Below are 22,193 nucleotides of genomic sequence, written 5' to 3' on the forward strand. Positions count from 1 at the left end.
TTACTTTGGAATCATGTTTCCCACTGTGAACAACACTGGAAGTTTTATAATGAGGAGGCCCTAATAGACTCAATCAAAACCTTGAAGAAACTTTTCTTCCTGACTTGGCACTGAAAGCTGAGTTGATATTATTAATTTTGTCCTCAAATGTCCACTAAAACCATATTGTGGAAGGTTTTGTTTTGGTTTTGTTTCTTTCTTCCTGTAAAAAATATTGTGTGATTCAATTTTTAGAGCATGAATGAGATGATAAGAAAATATTCCTAGGGTGGACTTTGATCTCCTGTGTCTCCTGGAAACAATCCCAGGCTCCAGTAAGGGAGTTCTCTCAGCCCTTGGTGGCTACCTCTTGCCCACTCCAGCTGTTCTTTGCTCCTCAGTCAATTCTCAGACCAATTTTAGGGCAGCTTAGTAATTTTGTGACTGTTTTGATATGATCTGCAACCACTTTTTTTTACAAGAGCTCATGGGAAGTCTATTTACACGTATCTTGGTGTGGAGTATCAACTCCAAGACAAAACAAAACTCCGCTGGAGAAGCAGACAATACACAAATGCCTACCTACAAAAAAATGTGCATAAACTCTGCTCTCACTGGAGCTCATCAACACAGTCCAGCTGCTTCTTGTTTACAGTGAGGCCAACGTTTTCCCTTCCTGGAATAAATATGGCCAGTCTTTTGTAACAAACATGAGAGCTCCCAAGAGCTCTTTCAACAAATACTGAGAAAGTTATGGCATGATGAGAAGTAAAGCTAGAATGAAGAAATGAGTCTGAGGTGGGGTTTCAGCTCCACTCTTAAGTCCAAGGCTGATATTTTGATTTCTGGCTTTAGTACATCTCTAGGAATAGCTGTGCTGTTCTGGTGAATGAGCTGAGACCATAATTAGCAATATTTTTTTGCTCAGCTATCATATTCATCTTTCAAACTTATGAATGTACAGATAATGAAAGTCTTAAGTGAACTCATTTTTCACTTATTAATATTAATTTATTTCTTCAGCAAACAACTTTTATCAGTGTTTTGTCAAAATAAGGAATGGTGAATATTAATACAATATAAATGATCTATAATTTTGGCCATGCTGCTTTCCAGATATGAGTAGAAGGAAAAAATGTCTAAAAAGGGGAGAACAAAGATAGACTGAAATGGGTTCAGTATAGAAATTATGAAATTTTAAGCACCATTTTCTAATTCCTCCCCCACTTCCAATCCTTTTTTCTTTCTCTTTTGTATTTCCTCAATTCTCTAGTTTAGACTTAGGAAAAATCTGGATTAAAAAAGTTCACTTTTCTCAGAAGTTTTATATTTTTTTCCTAAATTCTTAGGAAAAGCAACATTTTTTAGCAACAAGTAAAAATAAACTGTCCTCAAAGAATGTAAATTCTTGACTAAAAAATATCCCTTGGTAGAGAAATTTTGGCTTCCTTTCACACTCATGGGCTTCAGTTTATTGGAATACGTGAGTAAAACGAATATGTAACAGATATGAAGGTCTAAAAAATTAAATTTTCATTCATATATTGCCTAGTATTGAGGAAGTAATCTGGGGACTTTTCAACTTTTTTATTTATAGTTCTGAAGAAGTAATTTGTTTATGTTAAAATTACACATTTTCTTCAGAATGTCCTTCACTGCAGTAGTTTTCTTTTTTAAGATATAGTTTTAAAGGAACAGCATAAATGTCACCTTTCAAGATCTTCAGAAATTTGAATGGAGGTGAAAGAATCCTATTTGTAAGCATCTTTCACATCTTTCAGGGTTTTTTTTTGTTAGTTTTGTTTGTTTGTTTGTTTGTTTGTTTTTTGAGACCATATCTTCTCTCAGAGATCTTCAGTCCTTGTTCTTAGATAAAGGAGATGAGACCATTCCTCTGCAGCTGTAATCACAAAGGTCCAGATCACAATATTGTCATACCTCAAGATTTCATCTTCAGTGACATAACATTTTTCTGCTTTGTTTGGGTTTTGTTTGTTTGTGTGTTTTTTGTTTTGTTTTTTTTTTTTGTTTTGTTTTTTTTTTTTTTTTTTGTTTTTTTTTTGTTTTTGTTTTTTTTTTTTTGGTTTGGTTTTTTTTTTTTTTTTTAATAAGCTTCTGGTCCTCAGTTTTCATTTCAAGAAAACTAAGCTTCTTGGCTCTTTGGATTACAATTTCCTCTTGGAAAATATAAGTTATTGGAGTCTCAATATGTTAAAAATGAGATAAAATGTCCCACACAAGTTATGTTTAAATTATTTTTAATCTTTGGGCAATCTTCCAGTGATCCTGAGCTTCTGACCTTCCTTTAGTTGTGAACAGGTGCTCAAGGAGGTTACATTATTAATATCAATAAGTCCAACATTTTTGTTCAATAAAAACCCTTTAATAGAATTTTGATAATGTGAATAACCTTCTGTTAAGATAAGAGGAGAAAAATAAAGAACTAGCACAAAGATCTGTTTATCTCATGTTCAATTAGAAAATGTCTTTTCAAGGAAGAATTTTCTTACCTCAGCTATAAAATAGGTCCAGATTTACCACTAGGAAAGTACCCTTTGGGGATTTTCTTTGCTTCTTTTTCACCTTGCAAATTGCTTTCTGATTTTTTGCTTGGCTTTGAAAAGATGCATGTCCAAAAAGCTATACATTTTAAGATGCAAACTGTCAGAGAAATTAAAAAAAAAAAAAAAAGGAGAGAAAAAAGGAAAAAAAAAAAAAGAAAAAAGATTGATCAGTGGAAATAACTCATGGAAATGTTTGAATTTTAGGTTAGCTTCCTGGCTTTGTAGGAAACTAGATAACTAAACAACAATACATTTAAATGATTCTTGAGTTTCTAATGAGTCAGCTCTTAATTAGATGTCAATGTTTTGATTTTTTTTTGTGAATTTGAATCCACAGCAGCTTATTCTTCTTTTTAAAATCTCCTGCCATTATTCCAGTAATCCCTGTTTATTGGAATCTAATGGAGGACAATGGACAATAGGAGGGCTTTTTAAGCTAAACATGGGTATCTTTACCCTGCTCAAAGGGTGCTGGGCTTGTCAAGAATCTTGATTGTGTCCTACTCACACATTGTAAAGTGACCATAAGTCATCTAAAAAGAAATCTCAAGCAGTGCCTACTCATGAAGACAGAGATCCCTGCTTTTGCTTAGGAATTGGTCAGTGATTGAATTTATCATGAAGCATTAGAGGAAGGGCTCCTGTAATAAAAGGCAGAAATTAAGCAACAATCTCAAGGTCTGCATCTTGTTTTTCCCTTGGTAACACATTTATTGAAACACAAAACTCTGCAGGGTGGAGAGTGCACTTTTGCAAATGTGCTGGCCTTTCCAAATTGAGTAAAAGTGTGCAAATTTTAGAAGTGATAAAGCACCTGCAATAACCACTGGAACCAAAGGAAGCTGTGGGTGTTCAGCATTTCTTTTAAAACTTCACTTCCATTTAAGTTTCAATCATGTAAGAGCTATTTGAGGCACCAAGAAGGAGACCTTTAAATGCACCTTTACTATATGTAGGAACAGAACACCACCACAGAAGCTGGTGTGATCTGTGTTTCTAAATCTCTGTCTAGATTGCACTTAAACTTTAAAAAAATCTCCGTTAAAACCAATCCCCCAAAACACCTGCAAGCTTTACTTACAGTTAATCAAAGAAAGGTGGTTATTAGATGCAGAAGATTAAGAGAATGAGGGGGCTGCTAAAAAGATTATGGCAAAAACACAGAAAAAGAGAAGATTTTGTGTCTTCAGCAAGAAGTCAGTACAGCATTTTGCTAAAGGGACAGAGAGATGAAGGGAGCTGAAAGTGTGACCAGCACGAGGAAAAAGAGAAACTGGAGACTTTCATAAAAGGTGTCACAATTAGAGATCAGCAAATGTAAATGATAACTTTATTTCTGGGTTGCAGCAGAGATTTCACATGAGCGTGTTCAGTGCAGTTCCCAGTCCTGTGTATGTCTAATTAAAATACACTAATTTAAATACATCATAGTTGATTTGCACCAGATATGTAGGGTCAATCACAGCTGGTAAAACCATGTTTTACAATTTAGCCTACAGCAAAATGTTAGAATTCATGCCCCCAGCATTCCTGCAGTCAGGGATATTTTGGGTTACTATTATATCAACATGATGAAAGTGTTACAGATTTGTATTTAATACTACAAGGTAGCTCTAAAAAGAAAATTATTTAACGGGAGGGGGTGCATTCATATTGGCAGTATAGTGACAAAATGGTTAAGAAACAAGACATGCAATGTAAAGAGCAAACATTACATTTTCTTAAACACAAGAATTTAAAAGAAGTTCCAAGCTCTGTAGCGTAGTCAAGCTGCATTAGAGTCAATAAACTCTTCTTTCCTAACAAAGGGAAATGTAAGAAAGCAGAAATTGTGACAATAGTTTTTAAAATGAAGGTTTTTAGCTCGAGCTAGAAAACCTCAAAAGTATCTGAAAAGCTGCTCTGGGGAATGGAGTTGGATATGAAATGGTGTCAAAGACACCCTGGAAAGACACCAATGCATGATAATCCCAGGAGACTATAGCTGTGACCCAGACTGTTAAAATGAGAAGGGAATTAGGCACAGATATTCTTCTGAAATTCAATTTCATCTGAGTTTACCTTCTTTTCATTAGGGGTCTGCTAGTTATTGCTTTTTCTGTTTACCTCTTTCCAGAAAAACCCACAATGTTTGAGTTGATCTGAACTGAGATACTTTTTTCCCTTGTTAGAAGTCAAATAAAGGTTTGCCTCATCCAGAAACACAGCTTTTTCCTTTAAAAATAAAGTAATGAATCAGAAATGTGAGAGCATTTGAGTCTTGTTTTTCACTTGCAAGCACAGGGTATTAGATGCTAAAATTCACTTTTCTTCTTCCCTGATCTGAATCATCCTGTCCATCCAGTATGGGGAAGGTCCATCCATGCAGCTGAATGTGCTGAAATCACCTTTTCTCAAGTGTTTGTTGTTTTCTTCCACTTGCATGAATGGCATTTTCAATGGGCTACAGAAAAAAAACAGAGAAGTCCATCACACTACTGATTGGAGTGTCCAAAAGGAAGTTTAATCTATGTTACACATCTCATATTTATTCATGTTTAACTATTTTATACAGAGAAAATCAATATCAGTTATTGAAATATCAGCCCATGTCAAAGTAAGTGGTTATTCCAAGAAATCTTATTAATCTGAGGAGGATTTCAGAGTCCTTGATTCTCTGGGTCAATGTCTTCCATCAAGACGAACTGAGACTCCACTCGTCACTGTACAGTGTTGTAAGGTAACTAATTTTGGGATTGAAAAGTGGCAGAGAATTAGGAAGTAGAAATGAAAAGGAGATCACCTCAGAAGATAGTAGGAGATCATCTGACATGTGGGGAACTTGACTTGAAGGCCAGTATAGGCTTGTGGATCCAAAACTCGTGGATCATATGCTATGCCAGGAAAGGTTTAAGCTGCACATTAGGAAAAGTTTCTTCACAGAAAGGATGATTAAGCATTGGAATGGGCTGCCCAGGGAGGTGGTGGAGTCGCCATCCCTGGAGTTGTTTAAGGAAACAGAGAGTGCCTGGATGTGGCTCTCTCTCTGGGTGACAAGGTGATGATCAATCATAGGTTGGACTCCATGATCTCAGAGGTCTTTTCCAACCCAATTGAATCTGTGTGAAAAAAAACACTTATTGCCAATCTGATCCTAAGGTACACCAGATGGAGTATTCTGAGCAATTTCATATATTGACATGATGAAACATGGAAATCCTAAATACTTTTCCTGCAGGTATCTACACATCTAAGCTCCTGGTATAGTCAAAGAATATGTATTGAGAATTCAGTGGATTCTAGTACTTAGTTATTTTACCTAAATGAATGTGTCAATTGCCATTTGAGGTTCCTTTATGGACCCCTCTTGGGTTTTTTCTGAGTATGTTTATATCTCCTACAAGGACTGTGTCATGTTTGTCCAAGCTATGTACAGGTTACAAATCCTCTAGGATGTCTTCATGACTGGAAACAGTGATATTTGTGGTGTTCACATTATCAGCTCACCCTGAAGCAGTTGTCTAGGACAGCATCCCATTGCCTAAATACAGTCATGTATAATTTTAGATTCCCAGAAGCATCTTGCTTGGCCTCTAGCTTCTGCTTCACAGTGTCTCCAGTCTCACGTCCCATAAATCCCATTTTATATTTGCCAGTCCAATAGGAATGCCTTAGGCATAATGCCCCAGATATTTAAGTTTCAGAAAGCTTAAGCAGTTGTATTCTACTGCTCATGGACAGTTTTCTGGATACAATGATTGTCAGCTGTACCTATCAGGAGATTAAATACTCAGCTTACATATGGATGCTTAAATATATGTTATTTAATCTTAAATGGGATCCCACTCTAGGAATCACTTGTGGATCATTAGAATTCTACATGTTAACCTTGAGCATGCTGGCTACCAGAAAAAAGTCACTTTCATTCTCATTTCCAGCAAAGGCCTTGTTAGAGACATCTTTTTCTCAGTGGAGAATGCAGAAGTTGAAGTATAATGACTAAAACAGGTTTAAACAGACTATATAGTTAATTTTTTAGCAATAGAACTGGGTGTATATTGCAGACCAAGAGAAACTTGTAGATGAAGTGTCACTGAAGCTCATTCCTGGAGATGGGAAACCAATCTTTGGTAGCAAACTGTTTATCAGGACTGCATGTTTTCCACTTATCTCAGTGCAAAGCTTCTTGTTAATAATATATAAATGAAGTAAAACATACTTGAAGAAGAAAATGTGCACTTGCTGTGGAATGTCAAATAGTGGGATTTTGCTCATCACCCAGTTTTAATGGGAAACGCCTTTAGCTTTTTCAATTACCATTACACTGAGATTGTTAGAAATGTTCAATTAAAGGAGTGGACTTGATTTGTCCTGAGCCAGTACCACTGACATCCAGTGCATCTAAAACATCCAATGCATCATTCTCAGGAGGATGTTTTTTTTCCCTCTTCTTTCAATATACTCATCAAAAAGTAAAGAAAATATATTTGAATCCATTGGTGGCTCTATCCAGCCATTCATCAATGTCAAATGTCCCATTACTACTCATGCTGATGGAGAAACCAGCCGAAGTCCACTCTAAAATTGTAAATCAAAGCCATTGTTTTGAGGTCAGATCACATCACAGGACTGGAAGCATTGACCAGCTCAGGTACCTGTGTCCTCCTTCTTCTTAGAGAACTAAGGGCAAACCACTGTACTCCTCATTCAGAGATTTTAAACTTGAGACAATATCACATGAAAGATCATGGCCAACAACTTTACATTGATTTTTTTTGGCCTAAAGACTATTGTGATAGTAAATCTAAAATTAGATCCTAGTCACTCAAAGAACAGGACATCTTTCTTTATAAGAATCTTTTTAAAATCAGATATTTAACATTTAGTAGCAGGAGCAAAACTGATAAAATGAAACATTGCTCTGCATATTCTTTCTTTTCTCTCTAGGAGATAAGAAGACAAAAGCACCCTGATCCTAAACAAAAGAAAATCAGATGTAGACTTGGATGGAATAGAATATATTCTATTTGGACTTGGATTGAAATAGGTAAAAGAGTTTGAATATGAAGGAAAGATGTGGTCTTGGAACAAATTAAGAAAGAGGACATTATTGGAAGAAAGATGTAAGTATCTTTCAAAGGGAGCTTTGTAATATTTGGAAGAATAAAAGAATAATTCAATACTTAACTAAAATGCATTGAGATTCCAGTCCTTTTGGGGCTTGTCTATCTCTAGCCTTAGTTACTGTGAAATTCCTTGACAACAGTAATAAAGCATTTACACTGTGAGTCTTGACATTTGCCCACCTGAAAGATTCTTCTTCTATTGACTTAGAAAGCTTTGGGGGCAAAAATTGTGTGAAGCAATGAGTCCATTCAATATTAGACAAAGGGATAAAGCATACAATACTGGAGACATATTTTCTCTTTCCCTATGAAATGTTTCATGTGAAAACTGCTTCTTTCAACACGGCAGACCTTGTGGGAAATGACCTGTACACTGGATAAGTTGACAGGCACAGTAGGGGATTTCATTACACCTCAGAATTTGACTGGCACAACCAGCTCTCTCTGGCTCTCTGTAACCCCTGGCAAGTGCTTGGAATTGAATCTGTAAATGTTAATCAATATTTCAGGCCTATTAAATAAAAAAAAGGCATTGTGGAAATCAAAGTGCTAACAGCTAGCGTGATGCCCTACACTGACTTCCAGGCCATCAAAGACCTTGTAGGGAGCAAAAGAGCAAATATTTTAATAAAACAATTACCTCTACAATTTCAAACCTGCAGAAGAATGTTACATCTCCAACCCTATTGCACTAACTTGATTTTCGTTTCAAACAGATCAGTGAGCAGGAGCAATTCAATACAGATATTTAATGACACTTTAAGGTACTGTCCTAAATCTTGGGAAAGTAAAAGTCCACCATGTGTTTAAAACATCTGCAAGCATATCCATTTCTTCTCAAAGATGAAATGGGGCAGAACTGTACCCAAAGCCTTTGGCAGTTTCACTGTGGATTTCAGTGGATGGAGGCCCTGAGTGAAATTCATGGGTGGGACTGATTTAACACAGCTGCAGACAGCCACACCATAGGCAACTGGGGTTGTGCTGTTCACCTGAGGCTCACTTGGGAGAGAAATGAGAACTTCTGGAGTGCAATTTATGTCATGCTAAAGCCAATGTCTAAAATAGGTCAAATGAATTGTACCTTAAAGCCCTCTGGTGTCTGAAGTGATTATGAAGAGAGCCGCAGGTAGCCAAAGCAACTGAGCAATAGGATCCAAAGTCAGAGGAGATGAATCACCACATTCCTGTGTATCTTGTGGTACATGGACAAAACCAGACTGCAAAAGGCAAGTGAAATTGTGCTACCCTCAGGCAAGGGTAAAAGGGTAACAAGGAAAAAAAATGTTAAATAATTTCAGGATTTTAAGGCACTTCCCTGTGGTGAACTTTGAAATGGGTCAATAGGAGTATATGTATGTCTCAGAAAAACCCACTGAGTGAAAAATTAATTTCTTCTTCCCACCACAAAATAAAACACCAAAAAAAAAAAAAAAAAAAAAAAAGAAAATCAGGCACAAAGTGGTAACTTGCTGCAGAATGAAGTAGCAAGTCTTGGTTTCTTCAGAGTCCTGGTAGATGTGGTAGCTGAATGCTGATATGGACAAGACTAAATAATGCTTGTCAACTCTGTAATCATATCCTGTCTCTCAGATGAGAAGCAGCCTCCAGTTTCTTTCTTTCCTTTGCCTTCAAGCATTTCAGGAGAACCAGGTACTATGACCAATTAGCAAGGCCAGATAGAACTAATTGCAAGTTTGCCTGTTGTTATGGACAAAGTGTCTCCTGCAAAACTGAATTCCCACTTCTTGGCAAGGTAATCACCTTGCAGTGATAAAGCAAGTAGAGAAATTTTCAATTTTTTTTTATATTTAGCTTGAAATTTCAAAAAAGCCACTGTCAAATTTAAGATGGTGATGTATCCATCTCATTCTGACCAGTGAAGACAAGATAACCTTAACATTCCTTTACTACTGTTGTATTGAAAGGAAATATGAAGTAAAAAAACAAACAAAAAAATAAAAAAAAAAAAAAAAAAAAAAAAAAAAAAACCAAGAAATAAGACTGCTACTCATTTATTAAGATGTCATGAGAAAAGTAGAGAAACTGGTGATGGATGGATGAACAATTGGTGTAATTGCTGGGTACCTATGCTATGCTGTGTCCATAAACAATCCCTTTGTAAACTGGGTAAGGATTTTATGTTCATTACATAGGGCTAAAATCCTCATAGACAGGTCCTACTTTTCAAAAAGCAAATTTTTAAATTGAATTTGATGGTAGGGTGTGTTCTGTTCCTGGAAATGGTTATTTTCGTGAATGAGTTTTGTGGATGTTTTTGGAAGGTGAAGAAGAAATATCAGGACTTCCTCAGAAGAGTCACAAAAACTCTGTAGCTGTGGCAAACAGTTCCTTGAAAGAATGGGCAGAACTCTGCAGGGTGGCTGGTGCTCACAGGAGACCTTTTGAGCTCCGGTCCATAAGCCTGCAGAGATCCAAAGGCACAAAAGGAGGCAGAGGACCATTCCTCCCTGTCAGAGCCTCAGCCTCTGACACTTCTGGTGAAGCTTTAGCCTTAATCATTTCTTTTTTTTTATTTCATTTTCATGTTCTCTCTCCCTTGTTCAATAAAGCACCTGTTATTTAGAGCTCTCATCAGCCTGCTCCCAATCTAATGAGACTGCAGAAAGTTTGCCTGCAAACTCCCACTCCTTCTGTCAACTCGATTGTCTGGGGATGCCTTGTGAAGCTATTCATGCTCTATCACCACCTCCTGCTTCCTCACCCTCTTTCCCCTCTCCTTAGCTGAGGCATGTCATCTCTCCTCATGTCATTCCTGCTGGGTTGTGTAAGATACAAAAGCTACAAAAGTATATTTAATTTACTAGTGTTGTAACATGGGCCTTCCTCCACGGTGCTTCAACTATCCCCACTGTAATTTGAGGATCTGTCAAATTTTCACAATGACAGAGCAAGTTCTCCCAGTGGTGCTCTGGTTTTCCTTTCTCTTCAGGTCTGGCTGAAAAATAGGAAGTCTGGAAAAGGTAGCTTTATACCCCAATAAACAAGGAAGGGTTTTGAGGCTGTGCAATCAGGATAGATGATGCAGCTTAGAGAATTAAGGGAATATTCCTTCAAGAGGACTGAGCCGCTGATGGTGCCATATGTGAAACTGCTTCATGGGGATCAACATAAAATGTTCTCTCAGGAAAGCTGTTGCTGAAAGTGCCATGAGAATGGTTACTGAAAAGTTAACTCTGTGAAAGGTGACTGATGCATTGACAACCATGTAGCAAGTCAGAGAATCGCAGGATGGTTTGGGTTGTAAGGAACATTAAAGATCATCTTGTTCCAGCCTCCTCCCATTGGCAGGGAAACCTTCCACTAAACCAGGCTGCTCAGAGCTCTCTCCAAGCCGAACTTGAACATTTCTAGGAATGGGGCATCCACAATGCCTCAGGGCAATATGTTCATGGATCTTGGGGACCAAGCTTAGAGCCCAGAGATGATGTCTGAACTACAGAGACACATCCTGCGAGGGGAGTCCAGCAATGACATGCTGGCTGTGGTGAAGATCTTATTGACCTCCCTCAAACCCACAAACCCACAAGTCCACAAACACTCTCATTGGTACATTCTACCTCTTGGAATTTGGAGTGATCTGCCATGTGAATTCAAGAACCACTATAAATGAGAGGAGGCAGCAAAGTTTTCATGGATCTGAGATTAACATTTTTAGAGAAAACTTAGTAAATGACTGGTAATGTTGGCATGAAAATGGTTAGGCTCAAAGAACTCAGTATTTAAGCCATAATAATGATAATTAAGTCATGTTATTAAGCCATCAAATGCTGTTGCAGCCCAACAAAGCCATTCTTTCAGCATGCCTGCACACAACAGCAATATTCCTCTATAAACCATTCCTAGTTCTGATCACTCAGCTCTCCCTGCCTGCCTAGAATCCTATTCCTGCTTTCTTCCACCTATCTCTTTTTGCACCCAGGCCTTCTTGTTTGTCCCAAGCTTACATTCAACCTGGTGCCTGATCTAAATTAAGACACTGTCATCCAAATCTGTCTTTCTTCTCTCTCCTCTTGCTGTCTACTGCAAAACTGAGACTGTGTAAAGTTGGTACTTTTATTTCTCTTAAACTGCAAGTTCTCAAATCTCTAATTTGAGTTACTCAGGGAGGTTTGACATGGTCTGAGTACTCCTATAGCAGCAGAATTGTCTGGGTAAGTGAGGTTGAAGTACCTAACCTAAGACTCATGAGTTGAAGAGCAGACTGGATGGAGAAGTGCTCTTTACTCAATGTAGGTTTTACTTTTCTTGGATCATTTGTCTTCAAGAATACAGAAAGATAAGCAGAGTTGTAAAATGGATGGAATGGTAAATAGTGCAGAAATGCTGCCAAATTCCACAGGATATACTGGGCCTGGCAGTCTCCATCCCTCCCGAGTTTCATTTGTGCACAAGGAGAACATCCTCCTCTCTTCATGACTCAGAACTGTTGAAAGAAGAACTTTGTGATACAGATACCACACTCATTGGTGCCAGGGATGGCTGTGGGACATAAATTGTAAGATTAAAATGTGCTTGCAGCATTTAACTGGAGGTCTGTTTATACAAGCATTTGGTTTTAAATCCTGATTCCTTCATACCAACAGGAATAAGACCTTCAAGGTGAGAGTAACAGCCAAGTGACTCTGAGATGAGTTTAGGTGGAAAAGCAGGTTTGTGTGAAGGCTGGGGTTATGCCTGAAAAAAAATCTGAATTTTTTTGTAGCTGTAGAATGTTTACACAATGCAATATTTATGGAGAAGGTCTGATGCTGTGTCCATGTCTCATTTCTCCATAATCTGTCGTGTTTGATCTTTAGATGGATCTTGGTACAAAGTCAATGTTACCTGTCCAACAGAGTGACTGCATGAAAAGCTTCCTCTATATTTAGAATTTATAAAACTTTCTACTGTTTTCAGGATGGTCTATAAAAATGAAGGCTGGAAGGAAGAGAGAGGCAAATCAGGCAGCACTGTTCATGTTTCAGCAAGAAGAAAGATGGTAAAAGGAACTCACTGAATTGGTTTTGCATGACACATTCCAAAAATATTTCCAAGGACTTAGCAGTCATATTTGTCCTCTATTGGACTCTACATTGTCATATATGACTCTAAATGATAGTTCTTTTTGTATTTACATATCTAGTATCATTTGGGCTTGTTGATCAATTATTCTTTTCTTGGCTTCTCCTCATAGGTCTCACACAGACCCCACCAAAACCAAACAAATAAAGAAATCTGCCTACACTTTTTAGCAGTTTGAATCCTACCATTTTCAGATCAACTAAATCACAGGTTGGTGACCAGAATTTTAGCAATGAACCAAAATTTTAGAAATGAATCATCTAAGTGATACTCAGAATACCCCCTTTTCCAAGACTCTCCAAAAATTGCTCCAAGGTCTGTTCTTGGCTATCCCCAGGCCTTTCTCTGTTATTTGGCTTGATCAAAAAAACTTTATAAAAGTGGCAGATTGGGACAGGTCCTCATCCTATTGATACCCACTAAGAGGCAACGAGATTTTAAGTGTCAAGTAAGTAATTGTAATATATTTCCCTATTTGTAATTTAATACAAATATAAAGGAGAGTATATAACCACAAAATACAATCCTATTCTACAGAAGATTAATTTAAAAAATAATATCAGAAATATGAGACTCAGAATAGTTACATGTTATCTACTTTAAAATGCTGACTATTGGGACATGTAGTAGGACTTTATGGATTTAGAGTAGGTCATTAAGAAGTTATTTCATCATTAAAGCCATAAGCTTCCTTTCCTTAGGAAAACAGATTTTAAAATTATTTTTTGCTTCAGAAGGTTGCTGAGTGAAACTCATATAATGACACCAACTGCCAAACCTATCATGTATCAATTATATTAACACCTTCTTTTGAAGTTTCAAACATGTAAAATGCAATTTACTATAAAAGATTTCAACACCTACTGAAAAGAATTCAAGAGTAGAGAAATGCTGCATTTCAACATGAGCTTTGGAGAGTTCAGGCAGTTTCTCTGCTCCTGCTTAGAAAACTTGTATGCTGGGGAAATTGGAAGTATTCTTCAAGGTTAACAACAGAAAAGTGAGGGAAAATATCTCTTTTTATTCAGGAAGTTTGGAAGTGTTTAAATGTAACATGGATGATGATGATCTGAGAGTCAGCAAAGCAGGTCATTTAGCACAAAACCAGCCTCAACTAAAATTTAGTAAAAATTTCTTGTTTATATGTGGTTCTAATTAAATTCCACTGTATGAATGATGATCCTTCTCTTCCTTTTTCTCTCCCTAAGCACCAAAAAAATTCTGCCGAAATGAATGGAAATATGTCTTTGCAAAACTTGCGCATGCTGGGGGGAACAGAATTGAGGGTTTTCTCATGGTCTTTGAAAGTAAAACATTTTTGAATAGTTTTTCTCTCTGTCTGGAGCTAATAGGTGAGGTAAACACAAAAAAAATTCCCAATTTCATCTATGATATTGCTACATCATTGAACATCATACTTGAAATGGGATGTCTGGTTGCCCCATCCTTGGAAATGTTCAAGACCAGGTTGGATGAGTCTTGGAGTAACCTGATCTGGTGGAAGGTGTCCTTGCCCATGGCAGGGGTCTGGAGCTAGATGGTCTTTAAGGTTCTTTCCAATCCAGACCCTATGATGTTATGTAGTTGTATGGTTACAGCTTGTTCATACATCTGGAAAAAATGTTTTCGTTTCATACCAATATATCTGATATCAAACACAGTCATAGCAGTATCATCATAAACACGGCAAATTTTCTGATTTCCGTGTTTTAATAGTTAGGGCCTTATCTGAAATCAGCTTCTGAGCACAAAATCAATAGTGGTAATAGGTCAAAAATTGTTACTTGGATAGTTCAAATGATACTTATCAAGATTTCTTTTCTTTACCTCCATTGTATTTCAAAGGCTTAAATTATCCCACATGAATATGCTTCTCCATCTGCAGCTGCCACTCATTTTGTCTTAGGCAAGAATTTTGTGTGCTTCCATTTCTAGATGGTTGACAGAGATGTCTGGTTTTCAGGGAGTGGAAATGCTTTGTATTATAAGGGCTTCTTTCAGATTAATTCCAAGTGGGACACCTAAAAACTCACAAAGGTATTCAAATCCCAGAGCAATTTTGGAAATCTTAGCAATGTGCTTTCAACAGCAAATGGCACGAATCTTGTTTCAGAGAGCCTTCTTCCAATTGCTTCTACCTGGAAGTCATGATTCTAAAGTGAAAACTCTTTGTAAGCTATTCTTCTCCTCCCCAGGTACAAATGAGCTATTTATTTATGACTGAAGAAGTGTTTTCCTGTTCCGCTATCTTTTTTTTTTTTCTTTTTTTAATAGTTAAGTTATAAATAACTATTGTAATAAAGCCTTAGGCTTCTGAGCTCCAGATAAGGCTGAATGCACTTTATGAGAAGCAGAACATCTTTGGACAAAATGTTTAGAATGAGAACAACAAAGACAAGTGGATTATGTAATGTGAACACAAACAAGCCTCTTCCCCCCTTCAGATTGCTGTCCATTGAATTCTGCACCACACACAAAGCACAGCGTGCATTCAAACGAAGATCTAACGTGTCATTGTCACTACCTTGTGCTGCATTATTTACAGTTGAAGATTTCTGTGGGGAGAATTTCACAGCTGAGCAAGATCCTGCTCTATTGTGAGTTAAATGTAAAGTAATTTCTGTTTCCAAAGACCAACGAGAATAAAATCAAGAGACAAACATTTTCCTGTCTAATTATGCTCGTGGTTTCCCCACATGCACCCTTTTCTACAGTTCTTCAAATGAGGAGATCAAGACTAAGACTGCTGAACTGATAAAGGTAAAGTTTGCCCTTATGTAAAGCCATGATTTTACACTTCTAAAAAAACATCCAGTTCTTTATAAATATTAGATACACCTGAGCTTTCAACATAATCCTGTGGTATGGGGACTTGAAGTAATTCATACTGAAAAACAAATCAACCCCCTCCACCTTTAAAATCTGTCTTTTATTGTAAATGTGTTTCCATGGATTGGAAGTTTCCCTAAATAAAAAAAAATCTAACCACATTTCTGTATATTTACCTCCAAATTTATCAAATAAGTGTGTATTTAGGCCTTCAGTAAATGATAGATCATCTCAGAAGTTGCATGAGTACCGTGGCTGGTAGAAAGAAGCATTAAACAGTATTTGTTAGTTTGAAATCAGCAGAAAAAGATAAATTATTTTGCCTTTGTTTTCACTGAGCCTTGACACAAAGAGTTTTAGATAATTGATGAACTAACCTGTTGCAAGAGCTTTTGCCACCCTCAGATGACCGTATAAATTACGGAATGCAAGAGATACAGTTATCATCGTGAATAGATGACAAACAGGAAGGCCAGGAATTAATGTAATTTCTCATAGAGATTTTCTCTGTTATGATCCCTCCTGGCTTTGTTGCCTCTCCTAATCTGCATTGCAGTGGAATTTTTGTTGGAAAACACGTTTTTCTCTATACTACTGTGGCTGATTTTTGTCATCCAGAATAATTTCAATAGAAAATGAATAGTGAATTTAGATGCATGCATTTCTGGGAAGGAGATATGATGAGTTTGGGTCACAATGTGGGTTATTAAATTTCTATTTAATATCATTACAGAGGGCTTAATCCTTTCCTGCAGACCTGTGCCATTTAGTCTGTATGGAAAACTAGTAATTTACAAAGATTAAGACTTTGGAGACTGTGAGTACCTTTAACAACAGTTGTAATGGACCTGGTGAACCCCCAAAGTGTCTGCAATGTGTGGCTGACTCATTCAGGAGGATGGTCAGGACAGGAGACATTTAGCAGCATGGTCAGAGCTGAGATAAGTATATTATAAACTCCAGCTACCAGTAGGATGCTCTGGGTCATGATCCAGGCACAATTATAACTTCTAGGAGGGAAAGTAAGATCTGTCAGGTATGTACCTTTAGCTCAAAAGTTCAATAACTTGATCATTACCTTTCCATGCTTTGGGGTTGGCTTTTCACTGGGTGCTGAGCCCTGTCTTGTTGTACTTTTGCTGAAACTGAGCTGGCTAAATGACAAAAATCTCCTTAACCTAAAATCACAAGACAATAACCTGTATTGGTATGATAATATTATGATAAATGCACTTTTGAAAAGGTTGTAGTGTCCGGTGATTTAATCCCTGGCTTTTCTTTTCCCCATCTAAGATGGTTTGTAGGGCATCCACGATTGTGTTTTCTAGGCTTTTTCACCAGGGAAATAAAAGACAGAATTCTGACAGCACATACTCAAAGCACTGTGCAGACATTAATTAACAAGCGAGAGAAAGTGGTGAAAAGTTTCAGTGCTTCTGTCTTGCCTTGAAAACCTGAGCAGAATGGCCCAAGCTTCTATGGAGTAGCCAACTATAAATGCCAACTGGGAACAGCATGACAGTGCTCAGACTCCAAGTCTGCAGTCAAACTGTCAGTGGCATCTAATTAGCAGAGTTCTAGATCAAGAATAAAATGTGTTTGACTCTTTATAAATATGATGTGTAAAAATGTTACATAATGACATGCTGCTGCTCTACATCCCCCTTAATGTTTTGACAAGGGGCGTCAAGTAGTGAAAAACTGCGAAGTGCCAAAGTATTTCAGCTACTGCATGTTAGTGGCTGAATTCTCCATTTCAATTTCTTATGTGCCAGGGTCCAGAAATGGGCCAGGCTCTGGGGATAAGTGAAGGTTGTTCAGTTTAATGAGCTGTTAGATTTTTTATTTTTTTAACAGGAATTGGAATATGTATAACATGTTAGAGAGTAGACTTCAACTGACAGAGGCAGTATCTGCGGGGGACCCAAGCCCAGAGCTACTTCTGCAGAATGCCTTCTTTATTCCTAGGCACTTTGTTTAAACCAAAATTCCTACTGTTGGCTGTTAAATGTGTTTTTCATGCTCTGTGGATGCTTGGCATAGGATCTGCAGGTCCTCTTCTTTGAGGAAATCAGATGTCACAAGCAAAACTGATTATCAGAATCATTCCTTCAAGAAAACAATAAAATTATGGAAACAGATGCACTTTATAAGTGGCCTTTTTCCTTATTCCTGGGAGAAATTAAGCTTTGAAATACTCACTGTAAATGGGAGTTTCAATCTACCCCAATCTACAGTGAATTTTTGGCACTATAAGAGTTAGAATCATAGTTCCGTTCTGCTCCTTTAGCAGCTGAAACAAAGAGGCTCTCAGTTAAAATCTGTGCTGTTCTTCAAAGATGTTTCTTCTTTTAACTAACAATAGATCAAATCTGAAATTAATAAACTGTTGTCTTAGGTACTAAAGTTATGCAACTAAAATAAGTGAGGTAAAACCAGGTCAACCATTGCCTCACCTTCTCCTTCTCTAATTACTGTAATCTCTTTGTCTAACAGAAATGCCATGTGCAAAACCCAATAATAATTGTAAAATCCATGGTTGATACAAAGAAGAAGTATTATGGAAATGCTGGGAAGAAATCAACCATACTGTCTTCAGAACTAAGTCTGAATATTGTACAGCGAATAAAGCTTGAGAAAATTGAATGAAATAAAAAACCCAAAATATTGTCTTGCTGTTCATCAGTAACCGACTTTCCAGTGTATTCTCTAAACAAACCTGGGACCTTGTAGAAAAACAGTCATGTAGTTAAAATAAAAGAAACAGGAGAGGCAAGTAGATGTTTTGAGGCTTTCTTCCTAAAGTTTAAAAAATTGTGGTTTTGCATGTGAATTTAGTTAAAATATTTTTTTACAGCTATTCAATACACGCAATATATTAAGGTATTTTTCCTATGATTATATTTATTCATCATGAAATACTTTCTGGTGAATTGCCAGAAAATGTAACTGATGCAAGAATATTAATACATCAATAATTCAGGTATTGAAGAGGCTGAGGTGGCTATGTCCATGGAATATAAATGCCAGCTAATGCAGCACAAAAGTGCAAAGTGACTAACTAAAATTACCTAACTGTTACAAACTGGTCTCCACAGCTATAAAGCAAAGATCTGGATCTTTGCTCATTTGTGTGAGTTTTATGCTTTGGGAGCTGCTAATTTACACAGATGTCAGAGAAAAGAGAATCAGCCCAATTATAGTCTGAATTTATTGTGCCATCACATTAGCCAATTTAGCTATTTCAGTGATGACCACATCATTAACATCTTTTCAGGACAGCAATAACGGAGTCATTTTTATTGCTGTAATTAATATTGATGGGAGTGAAACAAGCAATATAGGTACTTGACTCATATATATTGCAGAAAAATATTGCAAATGTAAGTAACTTCCTGTTAATTTTTTCTTGTTATTGTTAGTTATACAAACTCATAGTTGTCAAAGTTATTGCAGGTAATTCCATATAATTTATGCTGATATATAAAAAAAAAAAAAATTCCTCAACATAAATTTCAGCCGTAGCACAAAAATCTTTCATGAGTTACAGAGAAGTAACCCTGTCATCTGTCTTAGATAAAACATCTAACTATTAGACTTTCAGGGTTCCCTAAGGAAACTTATGACAGAATAAAACTATAAAGAAGGAAAAATATCCCAAACATTCATTTTGGGGTAATCCCCAAAGAAGAAAACTCCTTCACCTGCAAAATATTATCGAGCAGGAAAACAGAGTGAGTGAAGGTTATGTTTTTGTATTACTCTAAAAAATAAAGGAAGTTGGGAGAAGGCGTTGGTCATAATTTACTTTTATAACATAGAATCATAGATCATCTGTACCTTACTACTTTTGTCTCTCACAAAAAAAAAAAAGAGACTTTTTAGAATTAATTTTAAATGTTATAATTTCTTTCATAAATTTGAAGCAAATTTTCAGTTGCCTGATTTAAAATATGATAAAAAAGTCCATGATTTAGAAAACAAGAGGTTTTTTTTTTCCAGTGGGCTCATTCATGTATTTCCATGTCACTACAAAATTGCCCAATGCAGGTTATAAGACTGACTTTCTCCAAGTCAGAATTAAACAGCCCAAATTCTAACTTCCCAACATATGTGTGCATTCAGAGAAATATAGAAACTGTCAGTTTGTAACCCATTCAAACTACTTTGCATTTGAATCATGTGCTTAATACAATTGCTCTTTCTCTCTAAGAGCTTCTTTCAGGTCCTTGTATTGGTAACTGGCATCTGTTTCCCATGGGAAAGTATTGTCAAAAATATCAGAGAATATATTTAAAAATCAGACTGATCCACAGCTTTTTCATGGCTATATGAAAATACAGCTTGCTCCACCATTTTATATCAGTCAAGGCTCAGAAACGAAACCTCAGTTTTTGCAAGAGGCTTTGAGAGAGGAAGATCTTTTTAACCATAAAGGGTCATGGCCTAACTTGTTGAAATAGAGAAATCAATTTTTATAGGAAAATAACTCCCCTATAAATCCTCAAAGCTGCTTATAAGACAGTTTCCTTGTATGTGTTTATTTCCTTTTTTAAATACAGTGGCAACTGGTTATTTTAAAGTGGAAATTCAAGTATTTTGAAGAGAAAATTTGCAAATCCCTCTGTATTTTCTGCTGTACTTTCCTTTTGAATAAACACTAAGTGAAAAAAATAAAAATATTTGGAACTGTAATTCTCTAGGAAAAGAGCAGACATTATCAATGATTTAACCAGCACTGAGCTATTAAACTGGATTTTGTAAGGAAGGACGCAAGTCCACCATCCTTATTTATAGGAAAATTCCAGGATAAATGTCTCTTACACTTAAAAATAATTTCTGTATTTTTCAGACTTTTACTATCCTGGACTAACTTTTGCAACAGAGGACAATTTATTCACATAATTTCCAGTGGAACAGAAACCATCTGGGTATGGTTTAAAATTTGTTAGGATGCCCACAAATAAGATAGGAATAGCAATTCCAGTTGAATGTAAAAACTTTCCTCTGGTCTGGACTGAAGTAGATGTCCTGATCTCAGATGATCTATGCTGTCTAAAAATCCTTTCCTTTTTTCCCATGTCTTATTGGCTTTGCTTTCTTCTTCAGTTTTAAATTGTGAGGCAAATAAAACTGGTGGGGAAAGAATCATCGAAGATCAACCAAGGTCTCATGTCAAAGCCAATGATAAAGTCAGTATCAAAAGTTTTAAACTAAACTGGAGTAAAGTAGATAATACCAGAAAGGTGATTAAAATTGGTTAAAAAATGCATTAAAAAAAGGCTAAAAAGATATTAAAGTTTAAGGTGCCAAGTTTCAGAATTCATGTATTTTTCAGCTAAGATTATTCTTACTGCTTGCTTTATTTCCATCCTACAAGACTGTCTCCCCAAGTGGTTCAAAATGGCATAATGCTTTAAAATGTACATAATGTTTTATCTATATGTGATTTAAATAAAATTATGACCATTACAAATGATCCAGCTGCTATAACTGGGTTTTATGTTTGTCATAAATTTTTAACACATGAGAAAATGAATCAAAATGTATCTCCCCTATGGTCATTAAATAATAAGTCTGCATTGCCTATCATACTTAGGTATCCTATTTTAAAACCTTGTGAAGAAAAGGAATGTAATTAGGCTGATGGATATTTTTGATAAGGGAATAATAATGTCTTTTTCAATGATAATGCAAAAGGGTGAAATTCCATCTAGTCATTCTGCTGACTTTTATTACTCAGGCATTACACAAATGCAATTTGGGGAAATGAACTGAAGGAGACTCAAGTGAATATTTGGAGAAAATTAGGTGATCAGTGTGGTGACAAGAGGTAAAGACATGTTTGATGGCTCAAATGCTTTCCTATGCTGAGGTGAAGACAATGCAAACAGAGCCTGAAAAAATGGGATGGAGGACGACATGGTCTCTCTCTTTCCTCATTATCCACACTGAAGACCTCTTTATGTGCCAATTTTAAGAAATTATTTGAGTGCAGTACGAGTTTCACCGCTTTCTTAATATCTTTCAGGTTCTATAAAAGTCCCTGGAACAAGGTGGAATTTATTTAAGCTGATGTTGTCACCTAGAAGTTTCAGTGATTTGGGTGGACACAGTTCACTACATCTCTTTAAAGACCTTTGTAATTTCCATGGCTCTTCAATCTAACTTTTAAAAAGGAAAATACTCACCTATTTACAGTAGCATAACTTCACTTTAGCTGTCTCTATGGCGCTCAAATGTGGCATTGTGGGACCTCACCTGAAAATGCACCTTGAATTTTGGTGCTGGCAGGGCTGGATAAAGTGAGGCAAGTGCAGTGCCACTACCTTTAGAGACTGTGGATTTTTCAAAATATTCAGGGTGGAACATCGTCATCTGACAAAAGTCAAAAGAATTCATAGAGTTATAGAAGCACAGAATGGTTGATTTAGAAAAGACAATAAAGATCATCTACTCCAACCCCCCCTGCCATGGACAGGGGCACCTTTCCACCTTTCACTAGATCAGGTTGCTCAAAGACCCCACACAGTCTGACCTTGACCACTGAGGAATAATCCACAACTGAGCAACCTGTTCCATTGTTTTGTTACCCTTATTGTGAAGTATTCCCACTTTACATTCCATTTAG

General features: G+C 36.6%; 1 long non-coding RNA gene across 1 annotated transcript; it reads right to left on the reverse strand.

Moving 5' to 3' along the window:
- Nucleotides 1–4,810: 4,810 nt before the first annotated feature.
- LOC128788775 (uncharacterized) lies at nucleotides 4,811–21,954 on the reverse strand. The gene is made up of 3 exons (XR_008431200.1): nucleotides 21,754–21,954; nucleotides 16,641–16,740; nucleotides 4,811–4,986 (listed from the first exon to the last, which is right to left on the reverse strand). It is a non-coding gene; the product is annotated as an uncharacterized LOC128788775 (long non-coding RNA).
- Nucleotides 21,955–22,193: the final 239 nt, after the last annotated feature.

Source organism: Vidua chalybeata, chromosome 5, assembly GCF_026979565.1.
Source record: "Vidua chalybeata isolate OUT-0048 chromosome 5, bVidCha1 merged haplotype, whole genome shotgun sequence".
NCBI classification, from domain to species: Eukaryota; Metazoa; Chordata; class Aves; order Passeriformes; family Viduidae; genus Vidua; species Vidua chalybeata.